We start from the raw sequence: 14,831 nt of genomic DNA, 5'->3' as shown, positions 1-14,831 counted from the left end.
CAGCAGAGGAAAAACTGGGTATTGTGAGATTTATTTTTTTTGGGGGGGGGGGATGAGAAATGCAGAGAATGAAAGAGGAATGAAGAACAAATGAAAGAGGAGAATGAAAGGGTCGACATTTTGTAACTAGACAGATCCTAGATACCAACAGGGTCAGCCAAATTAACTGAGTGTTACAGAAGAACGATAAGGATAAAAGGTTAAAAGATAAAACATACCTCTGTAAAATAAAGCTGAGTTTCTTTATTTCTCTCTAAGGCAACCTGCTTAAACAACTTCTAATAGAAAAGTCAGTCCGGGAGAAGAGAGTAGCTCTCCTCCAAGTTTTTGTGATAAGCAGGCTTTGTGTAGTCAAATTCATTGGACAACTACTTATGTCATATGAAAAAAAGAAATCACTCCAGAGTTCTCTACTTATATAGAAGGAAAATCACATTTGAAATGTTGTAACCACAGAAAGTCTTCTGAATCTCAAATATCTTTGAAATAATTTCAAGGCACTTGATCTGAGAAGGGGGATGGGAACAAATGACTTTTGAGTGCATCACCACTGTGAAGCTTCAAACTCTCATAATAATTTCTTCTCTCTATAGATTCAGACCCCTGCACATTTTCATATCTTTAGGCACCAGCACACTGAAGAAATAAGCTGATATGGTCTAGCATCTTACTTTTCTCTGAAAAAAATCACTGCTGGCAGATGCTGTTCACGGATGCTGACACAGCCAGAATGACAATGCAAGAGGCACATTTGATTCCTGCAATAACGGAGCCTTTGAGGTGGAGAGGTGCTAATGGGATTTCTCAATATTCCCACCTGATTTGTGTTGCGCTGCATACTTCTCTGCTTTAGCTCTTAACATCACACAGATGGGTATGCTTAACGTATGATTTTTAACATCACACACACACAGGCGGAGACACAAGTGTGGTGTGCGTGCATGTGTATTTAGTTAAGGGCGGATAAATCCTTACAGTTTCCTATTAAAATGTTACACATCTAATAAAACACAGTCACGTAACAGACACAGCACATTAAAAACCTGCCTAAACCTGCGCAAGACACAAGTTAATGTTCCCATCATAAGCCCTTTGTCAAATCTCCATATAGACTTTCTCAGAATCAGAATAGAGTTGGAAGGGATCTTGGAGGTCTTCTAGTCCAGCCCCCTGCTTAAGCAGGAAATCTTATGCCATTTCAGACAAGTGACTGTCCAGACTCTTCTTAAAAACCTCCAGTGATGAAGCACCCTAATGTCCTCTAGATCTTGCTATTAATCACTACAATGGGACTTTGTAGGAGTTGAAGACTACTTTTTTCTGGAGGATGCCAGAGAAAGCTGCCTGACGGTTTGATGTCACCTTAGGATGTTTCTTTTTTAAAAAAAGTATAATGCTTTCTTTCCGTATCTCCTTCCTTGTTTCATGGTATGTTCTTTCATGCGAAGCCAACACGTTTTGACCTTCAAAGTGGTGTTCCTAATTTCTACAGGAGAGTTGGCACCTTTTGAACCTTAAAAGCCAATTATGTCTACTTGCATAAAAGTCCTCCCATGATGGGTGTAGTCCATGCAACAGAAGATAAATTGATGAGGTTGTTCTTCATTACTCCCTCTAATGCAGGGGTGTCAAACTCAAGGCCCGCAAGCTGGATCCAGCCTGTGATGTGGTCAGATCCGGCCCATGGGGCTGTCCTGTTCTACCCAATGCAAAGAGGAAAGATCGGGCCAATGTATTTTCAGCCCAGTATACGCAATGCATAGAGGAAAGGCCAACATGGCTTCAGCCCGGTCTACCCTATGCGAAGAGGAAACATGCCAGCAGTTTGGGGAGTGGTGTCAAGCTGGCCACACCCACCCATTCAGCCACACCCACCCATTCAGCCACACCCACCCAGTCAGCCACACCCACCCAGTCAGGCATGCTTGCCCATCCCCCCAAGGTCAACCACAGCTCTGATGCGGCACTCAACGAAATTGAGTTTGACACCCCTAATGCCTCTTTTTATCATTTCCAATTATCTTTCATCACTTAAGAGTGGTGTTTTGTTTTGCAGCCGTGGCTTCTCTCTTTATCAGATTAAAGGAATCTGGGGGGGGGGGAATCAAGATCTGCAAAAAAAATATTAGTCTGTAGGCACTTTGGTGTCCGCTGAGCTTAAACTGGGGCCATTGTTCTTGAAAAATCAAAAACCACACATAGCATCTGGAAGCAGAGGTACAGAATTGTGAAGATGATGGAACCACATCACTTATCTAGAGAGGCTTCCTTTATATATATATATATGAGAAGGGTCAATCAAGAAAAGAGATGGCATATTTGTGTGTCTAATTACGCTATACATATCTTCATATGTTTCACAGCTCGACATGACATGGAAATTCGGTGGTGCAGCAATGCAGGTCAGAGGTGGTCATAAGTTATTAACCACTTTCTTAAAACAAGAAAAGTGAGCATGTACTCAAACAATAGTAATCATGCAACTTTCATAAGTGGTATCTTTTTAAATTATAAATGTTGAACTTACAGGGAATAAATTCTTTATTACAGCCGAAGGCCAGGAACTTAAAATAGCCAACAAGAACAGAAGGTCCACCAGACATTAGTACAAGATATAATAAAACAAGCAGTAACATGAAAGTGAAAAGAGATTATGGAGTACAACGGGAGAGAAAGAGAGTTACCAATTTAGCTTGCAGCCCCTTATTATGTTTTGCTGCTCTCTATACGCTACCAAAGAAACATTTGTTAGTTTATAAATAGCAAGAAGCTGCTGATCCACAAGCAAATCCATGAGGAATAATTTATCTCGGAGACCCTGAAAGTTTGCTAAAAGGGGAATAAGTTGCATACTGCATAGATCCCAATAAAAACTGCAATGTAGCAAAACACATCCAACTGCCCCCGAGCAGTTACAATCATTCTAAGAGGTTCCAGTAAATCTGACTTCCAGCAGAGCAAATGGAAAACCTACATTTAACTCTTTTTAAATGTAGAAGACTCCTGATTTAAGAAGCATTCCAGCTCGATCTTAATCCATGGACAGCTTGATTAACATTGTTGTATGGATGTTTTTTTCCTATTAATTAGCTTAATACAATAAATATCATGGTTATTTTTAAGATACCCAATATAAGAGATGAGAGGCAACCCCAGGAGGAAATCAGATACTGAACTTTCACTGTTGGCAGGTATCTCTGCAATCCTTTTGGAGAGAGGCCAGAGAACATCAGCTCTACCAGGGCACAAAGCAAATTGTCTAGAAGCCTGGCACTCTGACAAATTAGCCATCAATAGCAATAGCACTTAAATTTATATACCGCTTTACAGCCCTTTACAGTGGTTTACAGAGTGAACATATTGCCCACAACAATCTGCGTTCTCATTTTACCGACCTCGGAAGGATGGAAGGATGAGTCAACCTTGAGCTGGTGAGATTTGTATTGCCAAATTGCATGCAGCCAGCAGGCAGCAGAAGTAGCCTGCAGTACTGCATTCTAATCACTGTGCCACTGTGGCTCATAGACACAAAGACATTAACAATACCTATAGGCTATGCAAAAGAGACAATCAACTAGCCAAAAAGGGAACAAAAAAGACCCAAGCACCTCTTCACCAGCAATCAGCACCCAGATCAGGATTTACTCCAACATTAGACCAACAAGCAAGTAAACAATATCCCAATCAAGGAACTGCCAAACAAGCTAATAGCAAACAACCGAACCAAAGAATCTCTAAGACTGCTCCCACCAACACTGACAGGGCAAGAACACTAGAATATAAACCAAGAACAAACCCCACTTCTTACTAATCCTGATACCTAGTTTGGATAATAAAATATCTGTTAAGAAAACAAGCAAGTTCAGAGAGCATATGGATAGAAGCAAGAACACGTGAAGTGTTAATCCCACTTTATAAGGCCTTGGTAAGGCCACACTTGGAATACTGCATTCAGTTTTGGTTACCATGATGTAGAAAGATGTGGAGACTCTAGAAAGAGTGCAGAGAAGAGCAAGAAAGATGATTAGGAGACTGCAGGCTAAAACATATGAAGAACAGTTGCAGTCTATGTCTAGTTTAATTAAAAGGAGGACTAGGGGAGACATGATAGCAGTCTTCCAATATCTCAGGGGTTACCACAAAGAAGAGGGAGTCAAGCTATTGTCCAAAGCACCTGAGGGCAGGACAAGAAGCAATGGGTGGAAACTCATCAAGGAGAGAAGCATCTTAGAACTAAAGATAAATTTCCTGACAGTTAGAACAATTAATCAGTGCAACAACTTGCTTCCAGAAGTTGTGAATGCTCCAACACTGGAAGTTTTTAAGAAGATGTTGGATATCCATTTGCCTGAAGTAGTATAGGATTTCCTGCCTAAGCAGGGGTTGGACTAGAAGACCTCCAAGGTCCCTTCCAACTTTGTTATTCTGTATTTAGCACCAAGGACCCCTCATTTCAACCTTGACCTACAAATATTCTTTATTGGCGAACTGAGTTCCCAAAGAGTCAATTAGTAGTATAGTCTTTATTGTCATTGTACAAAATGAATACAACGAAATTGGTTGCAACAAATTGATGCTTCATTCCAAGCCTCCACAGGTTTTCAGCCCCACGTGGAATCAGCCGCCACCACCTAACGTTTGCTGAATATGGGTCAGATATAAACACCTGCCTGTTCTCTCTCGGACAAGATCTGCAATTCTCAAAGCCTTTTTAGAGACTCCAGCTGAGAAAACGCTGCTGAGAGGCGGCGCCGTTATAAAAGCCTGGTTAACTGGAACAACTTTCTTCACACCAATTGTCCTCAATTGCCCACACAGGTCAAGGGAATTATGGGTCGCTTCATTCCCAGCAGTCAAAGGACATCCACATTTCAAACTGCTCTGGCACTTAACGGAATATTGGAAAAGCCAAATGGATGCTTGTCAGCAGCCACTCCAATTCAGGGCGAGTGTAAAAACAATAAAGCCATACTTTAAAAGCCACATTCGACTAGGCACACACAGGTGAAATGCACACTAGAAACCACATACATACACACAAACACACAATTAGAAAAACAGTGTTTCTAAACTCAACCTCCCTTGGTGTTTGCTAGTGAAGAAAAAGGTAGGTGTATGTGTTTGAATAAACAGCACATACACTAGTTTAGAGATGCAGCACGAATGCCAGTATGTCCAGTATGAAAGTAAAAAAAGGCTGGTTCTAAAACAATCATAGGAAATGTAAGTTATCTGAGGCTCTTCCCCCCCTCCCCCCGAAACTATATTTGAAGGAAGATATGCTATGTAACACTCTTCAACTTAATTGGGTTAATGAAAAACCCAGCAGCTGAATTTATTTCATAGGCTCAGTTGGTTCTTGGTCAGGCTTTTTTGTAGCTTAATATATTGGGCAACAATATGATGTTAGCTTTTAATTCAATATATTCTGCAGATTCCAAAATGGGTTAATTCAACAAGCGAGAGGACTTTGTTGTGTGGATGGAGCCTTCAATTATCACAGAAAAGAATGCTAGAACTTACTATCTAAGCCTTGGTGGCGCAGTGGTTAGAATGTAAGGTTGCAGGCTAATTCTGCTGACTGCCAGGAGTTCAATCCTGACTGGCTCAAGGTTGACTCAGCCTTCCATCTTTCCGAGGTCAGTAAAATGAAGACCCAGATTGTTGGGGGCAAGAGGCTGATTCTATAAATCACTCAGCAAGTGCTGTAAACCACTGTAAAGCAGTAGATAAGTCTAAGCACGATTGCTATTGCTGATCTACAGTCCCAACAAATTCCTCTTCAGTATTAGTATAGCCTTTATTGTCATTGTATAAAATAAATACAACAAAATTGGTTATTCAGCTACCTATTGTCAGAATTCTGCTTCAATGTTCTCATATTATTTCCCAATCTGCTGTAGCTCTGGACCACTTTTTTAAAATGTATCTTTAAAGGCTGCTCAAAAATGCCAACCATTATGTCAAGGGTGAAATCTACTCACCTTCACTACCGTTTCGCAAATGTGAACACGCGCCACCTCCGTGCATGCGCAAAACTTCCCGCGCATGCACAGAGCATCAAAAACAGATGTGATGACATCCGTGCGGGTGGGTGGAACCTGCTACTGAGCACACCTGCAAAGGTAAGTAGAACAGCAAGGGCGGGGAATCTGCTGTGCCATGCAATTTAGATTAGCTAGAAAGCAGGAAATCCTACTTTCTAGCTAATATAAATTGTACATCACAGCTGATCATCAGAAATACAGGCTTGCCTGAACCAGTAGCATTTTTTTTTACCACTGGTTCGGGTGAATCGGTAGCTTTTTTTACTACCAGTTCGGGCGAACCAGTCTTAACTGGTAGCATTTCACCTCTCCATGATGTAGGTCACAATAATCCAATTTAACTGCTCTGGCAAAGGCAAACATCAAGATGCTATCATTTAAAAAACAAAAAACAAAGAACACTAAAATAGCAAACATTGTCCCTGATAAAAGAATGGTTCTCAGATATGTTGGGCAGGAAGCCTGATTTGATCTTGTGATTGTTATTTGTCATTTCCCTTGGAATGTCATGAAAATTGGACTGTTTCATTTGCTCCTTTTGTCAATGCTTCTTGGCACTCTCCCCATTTTGTTTTAGCCTTAAAAGCAGCAACTGTCTCAGTATTTTGATTAAGGAAATCTGATTCAGAGAAACCAAGGTTAAATTTCAAAACATGTAGATGCTCAAAACCTAGAACATAATGGAGCTGTTTAGTCAGCTGGTAGAATTTTCCTGCTCTCAACTGTGTTAAGGGCAGGTATCCAGAAAATAGGGTAGGAAACATTCCAGTTTTCCTCAATCATCTTTACATATGGCAGCTTCAACCTAGTCTCACATTACTCCCTTCATAAATCTTCTCTCTATATAAAAGCCAAATACCACTCACTCATCACAACATCCCCAGAACTATAAAGCCTACAAACTTGAAATTTGGTACATACACTATATTGCCCAAAGTATTCGCTCACCTGCCTTTCCTCGCATATGAACTTACTGTAAGTGACATCTCATTCCTAATCCATAGGGTTCAATATGACGTTGGTCCACCCTTTGCAGCTATAACAGCTTCAACTCTTCTGGGAAGGCTGTCCACAAGGTGTGTTTATGGGAATATTTGACCATTCTTCCAGAAGCGCATTTGTGAGATCACACACTGATGTTGGATGAGTTTACATGGCCTACCACTTCGTGGCTGAGTTGCTGTCATTTCCAAACACTTCCACGTTCTTATAATACAGCTGATAGTTGACTGTGGAATATTTAGGAACGAGGAAATTTCACGACAGGATTTGTTGTACAGGTGTCATCCTATCGCAGTTCCATACTTGGATTCACTGAGCTCCTGAGAGCGACCAATTCTTTCACAAATGTTTGTAAAAACAGTCTGCATGCCTAGGTACTTGATTTTATACACAGGTGGCCATGGAAGTGATTGTAACACCTGATTCTGATTATTTGGATGGGTGAGCGAATACTTTTTGCAATACAGTGTATGTTCCTCTTGGCTTCTAGGTGCTCGATAAGAAAGGATTTTTGGAAATGACCATCAGATCATCAGTATTTCTTAGATAGTATTATATTAACATGCATTGATGCTAAGGAATTAGACGTTCTACTCCTCCTCCCCTCCTGAAAGGAACTCTGTTCCAACTGCCAGTTGCCCTATATAGTCGTAGCCAGTGCATGACTCATCCGGCCTGCTGGCTGGCCCGATCACATGGTTTTGTAGCGAAGCATGGGTATCCAGCTAGTTCATCATATGAACAACCCATCCCACCCCTCTTTTGTTGCTTTGCACGCTCTTCTGTGCTGCCATTCTGCAACTGAGTAGATGCAACAGATTAAAACTAGTCTCAACCTGGCCCTGTTTTGCTTTGAGCTATAGCTATATTTGTTTTTATACCTGATGCATCAGCTGAAATGCATGATTCACGTGTCCCATTAGGCACTGACAAATCTTCCGCAGACAATTATATTTAAAAACCAAAAAGCCAGCAACAACAACACATAAACCCTCACATAGCACAAAATGAAATCTCCAAAGGTAGGTGGATAAAGCCATTTAATATTGTAAATGGAATCCTGATTGCCAGGGCTTTCTTTCTTTCTTTTTTTAAGCATGTGCTTCCAGTGCATAATTGCAAGGCCTTAATTTGTTTTCCTCAATGTATTGTAAATAAAAGGTGCATGAGATTATCCTCAGCCAAGTACAGCCATGCATGAAACACCAGGGCCATTTCTTCACAGTGTTTAGAAGCAATCATGGTGCTATTACTTCATAATCTGTCACAAGTGTGACAAGGGGCACTAGTTCTAAAGTTCTGAGAAAGGGCCAAGAAGGTGAGGGATGGACAGGATTCATAGATCTGTGGTTGCTAATTAATTATATGAACAAGGGATCCCCAGGAGGGAGAGGTGCATTTCACAGGAATAAGAGGAAGGTCAATACAATATTTTGTGGGATAGAAAGGGGGCGAAGACAGACCCTCTCTAATAGTTCTCAGAGTACATGACGGATGCCGATGGCAGAGTGATTGAATTCTGTCCATAGGTGTGAACAATAAAGAACTCACGGAGGAAGGCAAATATGTGCCCCTCCCCCCTCACCCATTTTTTGCTTCCAGGTTGGTGGTAGGAGGCCTTCCAGGCCCAAAATGGGGTATGGGGGCATATGCATGCACACAAATCCCCAAAATTCAATGAGAGTGTCCCCTGCACATGTGCCCCACCCTATGCGCATGCACGTGTGTCCCCTGCATGTGCCCCCCCCATGTATGTGCGGCAGAGATCCAAAGACCAGCTGGCCGGCTGGAGGCGTGCGTGCATGCAGGCTGGAGCTGGGCTGGGGCGATGGCTGGCAAGTCTGCAGAGAGGGCTCTGTGTGCCACCTGTGGTGTGAATGCCATAGGGTCGCCATCACAACTCTATATCATTTCAGATGAATTGTTAATCTTCCACGCTTTCTCTCTCTTTCTGAGCATGGTAGAGAGAAGTTCCCTGAGGATGGGCTCCAGCACGAGTCTGAAAGTTGGAAAGGCTAAACTTGCCATAGGACCTCAAAACCATTTCTCCTTACCTTAGAAAACCAGATAATAAAAGGCTAAAGCTCTGTAACAAAAGAAGTATTACCATCTCACTTTGCATAATATCTGCATCAGCTCTTAAGGATTTCTGGCATATTAAAGCATTCAAAGCAGCTCAAATGCTTGTGTACCTCCTCAATGGCTGGAGACCTTCCTTTCTTGGATCAAAAACAAGATGAAGTTAAAAAAACCACCTATTCATAATTAGGATTGTGAAATTGGAGTCAATGATGAGCTTGTGATGGCACAGCTGGAGGCCACAGACTCGGAAAGGGCAAGGAAAAAGGGACAGAAATAGAGACGGCAGAGTGTAAGGGAAGGCGGGGATGCTGGAGGGAAGAGAAAAAGGGGGTAGGGAGAAACAGAAACAACATCCTCTGTGAAAAGGGGCTCTTGCAAACCTCATTCACTAAATTGACTCTTTCTGAACTGAACCGAGTTGAAACAACAACCAAAGAACTGGCTATGGAAGAAAATAGTAATTAATTTTCTTCTCCAATAACATTGTACTGCGAACTAGAGCATACAAAACCTTTGCTAGACCAATTCTCGAATACAGCTTATCTGCCTGGAATCCACACTGTATATTGGACATGAATACAATTGAGCGGGTCCAGAGGTATTTCACAAGAAGAGTCCTCCGCTCCTCTGCTCACAATAGAATCCCTTACGCCACCAAGCTCGAAATTTTGGGCTTGGACAACCTGGAACTACACCACCTACCGTCTGACCTAAGCATAGTACACAAAATTGTCTGCTACAACATCCTACCTGCCAACAATTACTTCAGCTTCAATCACAATAATACATTAGCACGCAATAGATACAAACTCAAGGTACATCACTCCAAACTCGATTGCAGAAAATACGACTTCAGCAACAGAGTGGTCAACGCCTGGAATGCTCTACCTGACTCCGTTGTTATATCCCCAAACCCCCATAACTTTAACCTTAAACTGTCTAGCGTGGACCTCACCCCATTCCTAAGAGGTCTGTCAGGGGGCATGCATAAGCGCACCAGTGTGCCTACCATCCCTGTCCTATTGTTCCCATTTATTTGTACCCATTTCCTGTGTTCATGTTTATACTTATACCTGTTATCTCGTATATGTTTGACAAACTAAATAAATAAATAAGCTCAAATGGATTGGGTATGACCCTTCATAACCAAATGGACATATGCTTGCCCTCTCAAACTGCCTTTGGCAAGAATCCATGACTCTTCCAAGGACATTTCAGTAAGATCTCAGATCCTATCCATCTACTTAGCCATTGTCTTTCTCTTCTACACTTCCCTCAATCTTGGCGATCTACTTTTTCCCTAGTCTCATCTAAAGTATGAGTTTCTGCTTTGCCCATTATTATTTCTTTCATCAAAGACTGATGGATCAGTTGTACTAGCAGTCCATGGTACCCTAAACTTTATTAATCCCTAGTTATGAAGTATCTATAATGTTTCTGTCCTTCTTTCCCAGTGCCCAAGTTTCACAGTCATACAATATCATTGTGAGACTTAGTAGTGATTTTTGTCATCTAAATATCTTTCTCCTTCCTGATCTTATCAGTATTTATCATTGTCTTCCTCACTAGGTTCATCTCCTTTTTACTTGCTCCAGCACTGTCTCCATAATTATGTTTCTGTATTGTCATTTTAAAGGTAAGGGATGCAGTGGCTCAGTGGTTAAGACACTGAGCTTGTTGATCAGAAGGTCGGCAGTTCAGCAGTTCAAATCCCTAGCACCGCATAATGGAGTGAGCTCCCATTACTTGTCCCAGCTTCTGCCTACCTAGCAGTTCAAAAGCACGTAAAAATGCAAGTAGAAAAATGGGAAGCACCTTTGGTGAGAGGATAACAGCATTCCATGTGCCTTCAGCTTTTAGACATGCTGGCCAAATGACCATGGAGACATCTTCAGACAGTGCTGGCTCTTCAGCTTTGAAACGGAGATGAGCACCGTCCCCTAGAGTCAGGAACAACTAGCACATATGTGCGAGGGGAACCTTTACCTTTATTGTCATTTTGCTGTTAAGTTAGAAAATCAAATGGTGACACTAAGGTTAACCTAGAATGGTGGTGAAGTCAGATGGAGCTGAGCAGATATGATTGAGAGAGAGAGAGAAACGAGGTGGCACAGTGGTTAGAGTGCAGTACTGCCGGCTACTTCAGCTGACTGCTAGCTGTAGTTCAGCAGTTCAAATCTCACTGGCTCAAGGTTGACTCAGCCTTACATCCTTCTGATGTGGGTAAAATGAGGACCCAGATTATTGGGGGCAAGAGGCTGATTATGTAAACCGCTTAGTGAGGGCTGTAAAAGCCCTATGAAGCAGTATGTAGGTCTAAGTGCTATTGCTATTGAAGCCAACCTGCCAAGGAGAAAGACCTCCAAAAATCACAAGCAGAAAATGGCAGGCAAACCGCTTCCCTGTTATTTTTTTTCATCCTCTCTTCCGATGAGTGGCATTTGTGGAAATGTCAGGCCCTCTAGCATACTAAGCTGGGGAGCATATGGCTAGGATGAGGGAGAGAAGAACAAAAAGAACTGTCCACTTCTGCTAAGTATTCCTTCTGGTTTCCCATCCATATCCCTTCTGGGAATGAGTTGTCCATATTGCCAATCATCTGCCAATCATAAGATTGTGACATTGCAAAATGGATAAGATTTAGAAGGAGAAGGGAGGAAGGAGAGATAACTCCCTAATTAAGCCATGGTGAAAACAATGATTTGCAGATTAATACAGTGACCTATAATTTAACAGAATAATAGAGTTGGAAGGGACCTTGGAAGTCTTCTAGTCCAAACCCCTGCTCAGACAGGAAACCCTATACCACTTCAGACAAATGTTTTAGACCATCTTCAGTCATACTCGAAGAGTGGTTCACTCATTGCAGTAAGCTAAGCTTTAATTTACAATTATTTATTGAATATACTATAGTTGGCTGGAATCACTTAGTACAGTGATTCTCAACCTTCCCAATGCCGCGACCCTTTAATACAGTTCCTCATGTTGTGGTGACCCCCAACCATAAAATTGGTGTCTCGGTTCCTAAGAAAATTGAAAATATGTGTTTTCCGATGGTCTTAGGCGACCCTTGTGAAAGGGCCGTTCGACCCCCAAAGGGGCCCCGACCCACAGGTTGAGAACCAATGACTTAGTACAAATCACTTAAAGAGACACCAACCATAGTTTGCAAACTACAATAGCTGAATGTGCATGTTAAGTCAAACCAAAGACATTACAAAGGACCTGGTATTTTTGTATGAATTAGGCCAAGTCTACAGATGAGTACACAACCTGTGTGGAACAGAGATGGGAATTTGCAACACCCCCTGATGTTTTTATAATATCTACTCAAGATGCATGGATCAGTATAAATCCAGCCAATGTCATTACTAGAGATTATTCTGTTCTAATTCCTTAATTCATAATTTAAACAAAAACCAAACAGAACATTTGTGGTTGTTACCTTATAGATTATGGACATAATGTCCTTCCTTGTAAGACTAGTCTCAGTATATATTTTCCCTCTGACTCTATCTTTACATGGCTGAAACAGATGTCTGTTCTTTGGATTAGCACTTCATGAGCAAATGTTTTTATTGTCCTAAGCTTGGATGTTTTATATTATTGTTTGTGTGTCCCCACACAATTTTTGGCAAAGAAGAACACAGAAGCATAAAAATGAATGTTCCCCTTTTCCTATGAAATCTTCTCAATGCATTTTTCGTATACATCATCTCCTTACATTCGCTATATTTAAATGCAAGGAAGCTGTAACCTTTATTTTTAAAAATGCAATTTCAGAAAATGCTCTCAGCGGCATTTTAGTTCAGATTGCCTTTCACCCCCACCCCCGGTGCTCTTTTCCATACAGTTTACTTCTACTAATAAAAGAGTAATCAAGAGTGGTAAGGAGTCATCAAAGTAAATAAGGCAAGTCTCTATCAAAATGAGACCATAATCAAAGAAACTTTTGTCAAAAAGCCCAAACACAGAAAAGGATGTCACAAGTTCCCTCAAGAAACACACAATCCATATATACGAACCAGTGGTGGGATTCAGCCGGTTTGCACCTATTCGGGAGAACTGGTTGTTAACTTTCCAAGCAGTTTGGAGAACTTGTTGGAAGAAATCTCATTTCTCACACATCCCTGACGTGGCCCTCAGTGAAATCGAGTTTGACACCCCAGCTCAAGTCTATACACAAGAATCTAGTCAACTAATGTTTAATACTAAACTGGCACTAGAGAAGGGTCAATGGAATTCAAGAGGGAGTTGCACCAGTTGTGGAATTGTAATGACTCTAGACTGATGGCTCGCTTAGCTCTTCCTCCAGCCCTGCCTGCTCTTCTCCTACAACAGCTTATTAAAATCCAATGTAACTTGCACGATACTCTCTTGACTAAGGCTTACTTTTATCAGTGTTATCAATGACTTGATCATCTTTTAAGGTCTCCCTTTAGCCGTCCTTTTTCCAGTCATTTGGGAAGGTTAAGCATTTAAATTAATGACTAAGCTTATTCAAAAGACTATGGCTATTCTACCACACGGTGCTCTTGTGAATGGCAGATGATGTCGACAGATGGCTAGGCCCACGGATGTATTCATCCATGGAAACACACTTGAGTTTTCTTCCCCACTTTGCTTGCGCAAAGCCAATCAGCTCAGCTCCCCACCCCACCCCAGTTTGCTCAAAAAACCCTGGGGATGGCAACCTATAATTGAAGAACAGCAGTGATCCAAATTGTATTTAAGAATAGTGGAGAAAATATGCTCAGATGAGCCCCCATGAAGCTTATTGCATCTTGAACAAGCTTCCTGCTGAGAAAACTGTATGTATGTATTGGGAGGAAGGGGGAGGCTCCTTTCTTGCAATGTACTTAAAAAAATAATTTGGCCTTTAAAAAAAACCCCTTTGTTTTATGTGAAATGTGTAAAGCTGCTGTCATTTGAACCCCATGTCTAATTTTTGTTACTAAAAAAAATTCAATTTATCCCTTTCATCATCAATTATCTTCATAATCTGTCTTCTGCTTAATAGCAGAAACTCTCTTTTATTCAATCCCTGTCATGCCGCAGCATATAACTTTTATATAGTGTTTTTGCTCTCTAGCCCCATCTCATGGCCGGAGGGATAAATACCCTAACACGATCATTACATTCTGTTGTTGCTCTCTAGCCTCATCTAGTGGCTGGAGTGACAAATACCAAGTATATTGTTTGAAGCTAACTCAACCCATTTACCCATCAGCCCACAGTCTCAAAATAAGTACAGGCTGGGAAGCCAGGCTCCATTTCCTTTAGCATTTGGAGAAGGCAGAAGCACAAAGAAGAATCTGTCTTAATCTGTGGCACAAAAACGTGGCCATCCATGGGACAAAAACACATCCTACACACGGAGCATCGCTGGTGAGATTTAAATTGCTTGTATTTATTCATTGTTATGTTCAGCAGTAACTCAATACTGTCTATCTTGTATTTGGTTCCCATCGTATGTATCCCTATTTTCCCCAGTTTCACCACATCCTGTTCTTTCAATGAAGCATTCAGATCTATGCACATGGTCTGTTTTATTGCAGAATAGGTGGGTTTAGATGCATGTTCAGCTGCACACAAACAAATGTGTAGTGAGGACAGAACAATCCCATTGCAGTTACATTTGATTAGCATTCTAGAATGTAGAGGGCCAACAAGCAGTCTTCACTTGAGCCATGAGGATCT

General features: G+C 41.4%; 1 protein-coding gene across 4 annotated transcripts in view; it reads right to left on the bottom strand.

Annotated features, from left to right (window-relative positions):
• Positions 1-14,831, bottom strand: part of NTRK3 (neurotrophic receptor tyrosine kinase 3) — a 460,883-nt gene that overhangs the window by 327,778 nt on the left and 118,274 nt on the right. The gene's annotated exons all lie outside the window — the stretch shown is intronic.

This window comes from Thamnophis sirtalis, unplaced genomic scaffold (assembly GCF_051295495.1).
Source record: "Thamnophis sirtalis isolate CommonGarterSnake01/CBP01778 unplaced genomic scaffold, rThaSir2_p1.2 scaffold_2, whole genome shotgun sequence".
NCBI lineage: Eukaryota > Metazoa > Chordata > Lepidosauria > Squamata > Natricidae > Thamnophis > Thamnophis sirtalis.
The sequence above is the reverse complement of the archived record's forward strand: the minus strand, read 5'-3'. Positions and strand labels throughout refer to the sequence as shown.